We start from the raw sequence: 5,774 nt of genomic DNA on the forward strand, positions 1-5,774 counted from the left end.
TGACCCACAAATAATGCCCCAAATGCCGCCGCCTGGTGGGGGGAACTGCCGCCTAGTCCCGGTTCTATTTTAGGTCACTTTTCTCACTTTCTGACCCACAAATAATGCCCCAAATGCCGCCGCCTGGTGGGGGGAACTGCCGCCTAGTCCCGGTTCTATTTTAGGTCACTTTTCTCACTTTCTGACCCACAAATAATGCCCCAAATGCCGCCGCCTGGTGGGGGGAACTGCCGCCTAGTCCCGGTTCTATTTTAGGTCACTTTTCTCACTTTCTTACCCACAAATAATGCCCCAAATGCCGCCGCCTGGTGGGGGGAACTGCCGCCTAGTCCCGGTTCTATTTTAGGTCACTTTTCTCACTTTTCTACCCACAAATAATGGCAAAAAAAAATGCTTACAGCACCCAGTATTCCCAGGCGGTCTCCCATCCAAGTACTAACTGGGCCCGACCCTGCTTGGCTTCCGAGATCAGACGAGATCGGGCTCATTCAGGGTGGTGTGGCCGTAAGCGAGGGAAGCGCTTGTGAAATGCCCCAAAGTGTTGAAAATGTTCCCCAGGCCCCTGGTTCCCCATCCCCGCAGGAGGAGGCTCCCCAGGCCCCCTGGTTCCCCATCCCCGCAGGAGGAGGCTCCCCAGGCCCCCTGGTGCAGGAGGAGGCTCCCCAGGCCCCTGGTTCCCCATCCCCGCAGGAGGAGGCTCCCCAGGCCCCCTGGTTCCCCATCCCCGCAGGAGGAGGCTCCCCAGGCCCCATGGTTCCCCATCACCGCAGGAGGAGGCTCCCCAGGCCCCCTGGTTCCCCATCCCCGCAGGAGGAGGCTCCCCAGGCCCCCTGGTGCAGGAGGAGGCTCCCCAGGCCCCCTGGTTCCCCATCCCCGCAGGAGGAGGCTCCCCAGGCCCCCTGGTTCTCCATGCCCGCAGGAGGAGGCTCCCCAGGCCCCTGGTTCCCCATCCCCGCAGGAGGAGGCTCCCCAGGCCCCCTGGTTCTCCATGCCCGCAGGAGGAGGCTCCCCAGGCCCCCTGGTTCTCCATCCCCGCAGGAGGAGGCTCCCCAGGCCCCCTGGTTCTCCATCCCCGCAGGAGGAGGCTCCCCAGGCCCCCATGTTCTCCATGCCCGCAGGAGGAGGCTCCCCAGGCCCCTTGGTTCTCCATCCCCGCAGGAGTAGGCTCCCCAGGCGCCCTGGTTCTCCATCCCCGCAGGAGGAGGCTCCCCAGGCCCCCTGGTTCTCCATCCCCGCAGGAGGAGGCTCCCCAGGCCCCATGGTTCCCCATCACCGCAGGAGGAGGCTCCCCAGGCCCCCTGGTTCCCCATCCCCGCAGGAGGAGGCTCCCCAGGCCCCCTGGTTCTCCATCCCCGCAGGAGGAGGCTCCCCAGGCCCCCATGTTCTCCATGCCCGCAGGAGGAGGCTCCCCAGGCCCCTTGGTTCTCCATCCCCGCAGGAGGAGGCTCCCCAGGCCCCTGGTTCTCCATCCCCGCAGGAGGAGGCTCCCCAGGCGCCCTGGTTCTCCATCCCCGCAGGAGGAGGCTCCCCAGGCCCCCTGGTTCTCCATGCCCGCAGGAGGAGGCTCCCCAGGCCCCCTGGTTCTCCATCCCCGCAGGAGGAGGCTCCCCAGGCCCCCTGGTTCCCCATCCCCGCAGGAGGAGGCTCCCCAGGCCCCCTGGTTCTCCATGCCCGCAGGAGGAGGCTCCCCAGGCCCCCTGGTTCTCCATCCCCGCAGGAGGAGGCTCCCCAGGCCCCCATGTTCTCCATGCCCGCAGGAGGAGGCTCCCCAGGCCCCTTGGTTCTCCATCCCCGCAGGAGGAGGCTCCCCAGGCCCCTGGTTCCCCATCCCCGCAGGAGGAGGCTCCCCAGGCCCCCTGGTTCTCCATGCCCGCAGGAGGAGGCTCCCCAGGCCCCCTGGTTCTCCATGCCCGCAGGAGGAGGCTCCCCAGGCCCCCTGGTTCTCCATCCCCGCAGGAGGAGGCTCCCCAGGCCCCCGGTTCTCCATGCCCGCAGGAGGAGGCTCCCCAGGCCCCCTGGTTCTCCATGACCGCAGGAGGAGGCTCCCCAGGCCCCCTGGTTCTCCATCCCCGCAGGAGGAGGCTCCCCAGGCCCCCTGGTTCCCCATCCCCGCAGGAGGAGGCTCCCCAGGCCCCCTGGTTCCCCATCCCCGCAGGAGGAGGCTCCCCAGGCGCCCTGGTTCTCCATCCCCGCAGGAGGAGGCTCCCCAGGCCCCCTGGTTCTCCATGCCCGCAGGAGGAGGCTCCCCAGGCCCCCTGGTTCTCCATCCCCGCAGGAGGAGGCTCCCCAGGCCCCCTGGTTCCCCATCCCCGCAGGAGGAGGCTCCCCAGGCCCCCTGGTTCTCCATCCCCGCAGGAGGAGGCTCCCCAGGCCCCCATGTTCTCCATGCCCGCAGGAGGAGGCTCCCCAGGCCCCTTGGTTCCCCATCCCCGCAGGAGGAGGCTCCCCAGGCCCCTGGTTCTCCATCCCCGCAGGAGGAGGCTCCCCAGGCGCCCTGGTTCTCCATCCCCGCAGGAGGAGGCTCCCCAGGCCCCCTGGTTCTCCATGCCCGCAGGAGGAGGCTCCCCAGGCCCCCTGGTTCTCCATCCCCGCAGGAGGAGGCTCCCCAGGCCCCCTGGTTCCCCATCCCCGCAGGAGGAGGCTCCCCAGGCCCCCTGGTTCTCCATGCCCGCAGGAGGAGGCTCCCCAGGCCCCCTGGTTCTCCATCCCCGCAGGAGGAGGCTCCCCAGGCCCCCATGTTCTCCATGCCCGCAGGAGGAGGCTCCCCAGGCCCCTTGGTTCTCCATCCCCGCAGGAGGAGGCTCCCCAGGCCCCTGGTTCCCCATCCCCGCAGGAGGAGGCTCCCCAGGCCCCCTGGTTCTCCATGCCCGCAGGAGGAGGCTCCCCAGGCCCCCTGGTTCTCCATGCCCGCAGGAGGAGGCTCCCCAGGCCCCCTGGTTCTCCATCCCCGCAGGAGGAGGCTCCCCAGGCCCCTGGTTCTCCATGCCCGCAGGAGGAGGCTCCCCAGGCCCCCTGGTTCTCCATGACCGCAGGAGGAGGCTCCCCAGGCCCCCTGGTTCTCCATCCCCGCAGGAGGAGGCTCCCCAGGCCCCCTGGTTCCCCATCCCCGCAGGAGGAGGCTCCCCAGGCCCCCTGGTTCCCCATCCCCGCAGGAGGAGGCTCCCCAGGCGCCCTGGTTCTCCATCCCCGCAGGAGGAGGCTCCCCAGGCCCCCTGGTTCTCCATGCCCGCAGGAGGAGGCTCCCCAGGCCCCCTGGTTCTCCATCCCCGCAGGAGGAGGCTCCCCAGGCCCCCTGGTTCCCCATCCCCGCAGGAGGAGGCTCCCCAGGCCCCCTGGTTCTCCATGCCCGCAGGAGGAGGCTCCCCAGGCCCCCTGGTTCTCCATCCCCGCAGGAGGAGGCTCCCCAGGCCCCCATGTTCTCCATGCCCGCAGGAGGAGGCTCCCCAGGCCCCTTGGTTCTCCATCCCCGCAGGAGGAGGCTCCCCAGGCCCCTGGTTCCCCATCCCCGCAGGAGGAGGCTCCCCAGGCCCCCTGGTTCTCCATGCCCGCAGGAGGAGGCTCCCCAGGCCCCCTGGTTCTCCATGCCCGCAGGAGGAGGCTCCCCAGGCCCCCTGGTTCTCCATCCCCGCAGGAGGAGGCTCCCCAGGCCCCTGGTTCTCCATGCCCGCAGGAGGAGGCTCCCCAGGCCCCCTGGTTCTCCATGACCGCAGGAGGAGGCTCCCCAGGCCCCCTGGTTCTCCATCCCCGCAGGAGGAGGCTCCCCAGGCCCCCTGGTTCCCCATCCCCGCAGGAGGAGGCTCCCCAGGCCCCCTGGTTCCCCATCCCCGCAGGAGGAGGCTCCCCAGGCCCCCTGGTTCTCCATCCCCGCAGGAGGAGGCCCCCCAGGCCCCTGGTTCCCCATCCCCGCAGGAGGAGGCTCCCCAGGCCCCCTGGTTCTCCATGCCCGCAGGAGGAGGCTCCCCAGGCCCCTGGTTGGGAGAGGGGGAAAAAGAGCAAAGTGTTTAAAAATGCCCCAAAGTGTTGAAAATGTTCCCCAGGCCCCTGGTTCCCCATCCCCGCAGGAGGAGGCTCCCCAGGCCCCCTGGTTGGGAGAGGGGGAAAAAGAGCAAAGTGTTTAAAAATGCCCCAAAGTGTTGAAAATGTTCCCCAGGCCCCTGGTTCCCCATCCCCGCAGGAGGAGGCTCCCCAGGCCCCCTGGTTGGGAGAGGGGGAAAAAGAGCAAAGTGTTTAAAAATGCCCCAAAGTGTTGAAAATGTTCCCCAGGCCCCTGGTTCCCCATCCCCGCAGGAGGAGGCTCCCAAGGCCCCCTGGTTGGGAGAGGGGGAAAAAGAGCAAAGTGTTTAAAAATGCCCCAAAGTGTTGAAAATGTTCCCCAGGCCCCTGGTTCCCCATCCCCGCAGGAGGAGGCTCCCCAGGCCCCCTGGTTGGGAGAGGGGGAAAAAGAGCAAAGTGTTTAAAAATGCCCCAAAGTGTTGAAAATGTTCCCCAGGCCCCTGGTTCCCCATCCCCGCAGGAGGAGGCTCCCCAGGCCCCCTGGTTGGGAGAGGGGGAAAAAGAGCAAAGTGTTTAAAAATGCCCCAAAGTGTTGAAAATGTTCCCCAGGCCCCTGGTTCCCCATCCCCGCAGGAGGAGGCTCCCAAGGCCCCCTGGTTGGGAGAGGGGGAAAAAGAGCAAAGTGTTTAAAAATGCCCCAAAGTGTTGAAAATGTTCCCCAGGCCCCTGGTTCCCCATCCCCGCAGGAGGAGGCTCCCCAGGCCCCCTGGTTGGGAGAGGGGGAAAAAGAGCAAAGTGTTTAAAAATGCCCCAAAGTGTTGAAAATGTTCCCCAGGCCCCTGGTTCCCCATCCCCGCAGGAGGAGGCTCCCAAGGCCCCCTGGTTGGGAGAGGGGGAAAAAGAGCAAAGTGTTTAAAAATGCCCCAAAGTGTTGAAAATGTTCCCCAGGCCCCTGGTTCCCCATCCCCGCAGGAGGAGGCTCCCCAGGCCCCCTGGTTGGGAGAGGGGGAAAAAGAGCAAAGTGTTTAAAATGCCCCAAAGTGTTGAAAATGTTCCCCAGGCCCCTGGTTCCCCATCCCCGCAGGAGGAGGCTCCCCAGGCCCCCTGGTTGGGAGAGGGGGGAAAAAGACCAAAGTGTTTAAAAATGCCCCAAAGTGTTGAAAATGTTCCCCAGGCCCCTGGTTCCCCATCCCCGCAGGAGGAGGCTCCCCAGGCCCCCTGGTTGGGAGAGGGGGAAAAAGAGCAAAGTGTTTAAAAATGCCCCAAAGTGTTGAAAATGTTCCCCAGGCCCCTGGTTCCCCATCCCCGCAGGAGGAGGCTCCCCAGGCCCCCTGGTTGGGAGAGGGGGGAAAAGGAGCAAAGTGTTTAAAAATGCCCCAAAGTGTTGAAAATGTTCCCCAGGCCCCTGGTTCCCCATCCCCGCAGGAGGAGGCTCCCCAGGCCCCCTGGTTGGGAGAGGGGGGAAAAGGAGCAAAGTGTTTAAAAATGCCCCAAAGTGTTGAAAATGTTCCCCGGCCTCCTGGTACCCCATCCCCGCAGGAGGAGGCTCCCCAGGCCCCCTGGTTGGGAGAGGGGGAAAAAGAGCAAAGTGTTTAAAAATGCCCCAAAGTGTTGAAAATGTTCCCCGGCCTCCTGGTACCCCATCCCCGCATGAGGATGTCACCCAGGCCCCTGGTTCTCCATCCCCGCAGGAGGAGGGATTGTGGGTGGGAGAGGGAAAAAAAAGAGCAAAGTGTTTAAAAATGCCCCAAAGTGTTGAAAATGTTCCCCAGCCTCCTGGT

At 65.9% G+C, this 5,774-nt stretch overlaps 1 non-coding gene across 1 annotated transcript; it reads right to left on the reverse strand.

Annotated features, from left to right (window-relative positions):
* Window positions 1–391: 391 nt before the first annotated feature.
* LOC148058672 (5S ribosomal RNA) lies at window positions 392–510 on the reverse strand. Its single transcript, XR_015709603.1, has one exon. It is a non-coding gene; the product is annotated as a 5S ribosomal RNA (ribosomal RNA).
* Between the last annotated feature and the right edge of the window lie 5,264 nt (window positions 511–5,774).

The sequence above is a fragment of the Callionymus lyra genome, unplaced genomic scaffold, assembly GCF_982586985.1.
Source record: "Callionymus lyra unplaced genomic scaffold, fCalLyr1.hap1.1 HAP1_SCAFFOLD_48, whole genome shotgun sequence".
Taxonomy (NCBI): domain Eukaryota; kingdom Metazoa; phylum Chordata; class Actinopteri; order Syngnathiformes; family Callionymidae; genus Callionymus; species Callionymus lyra.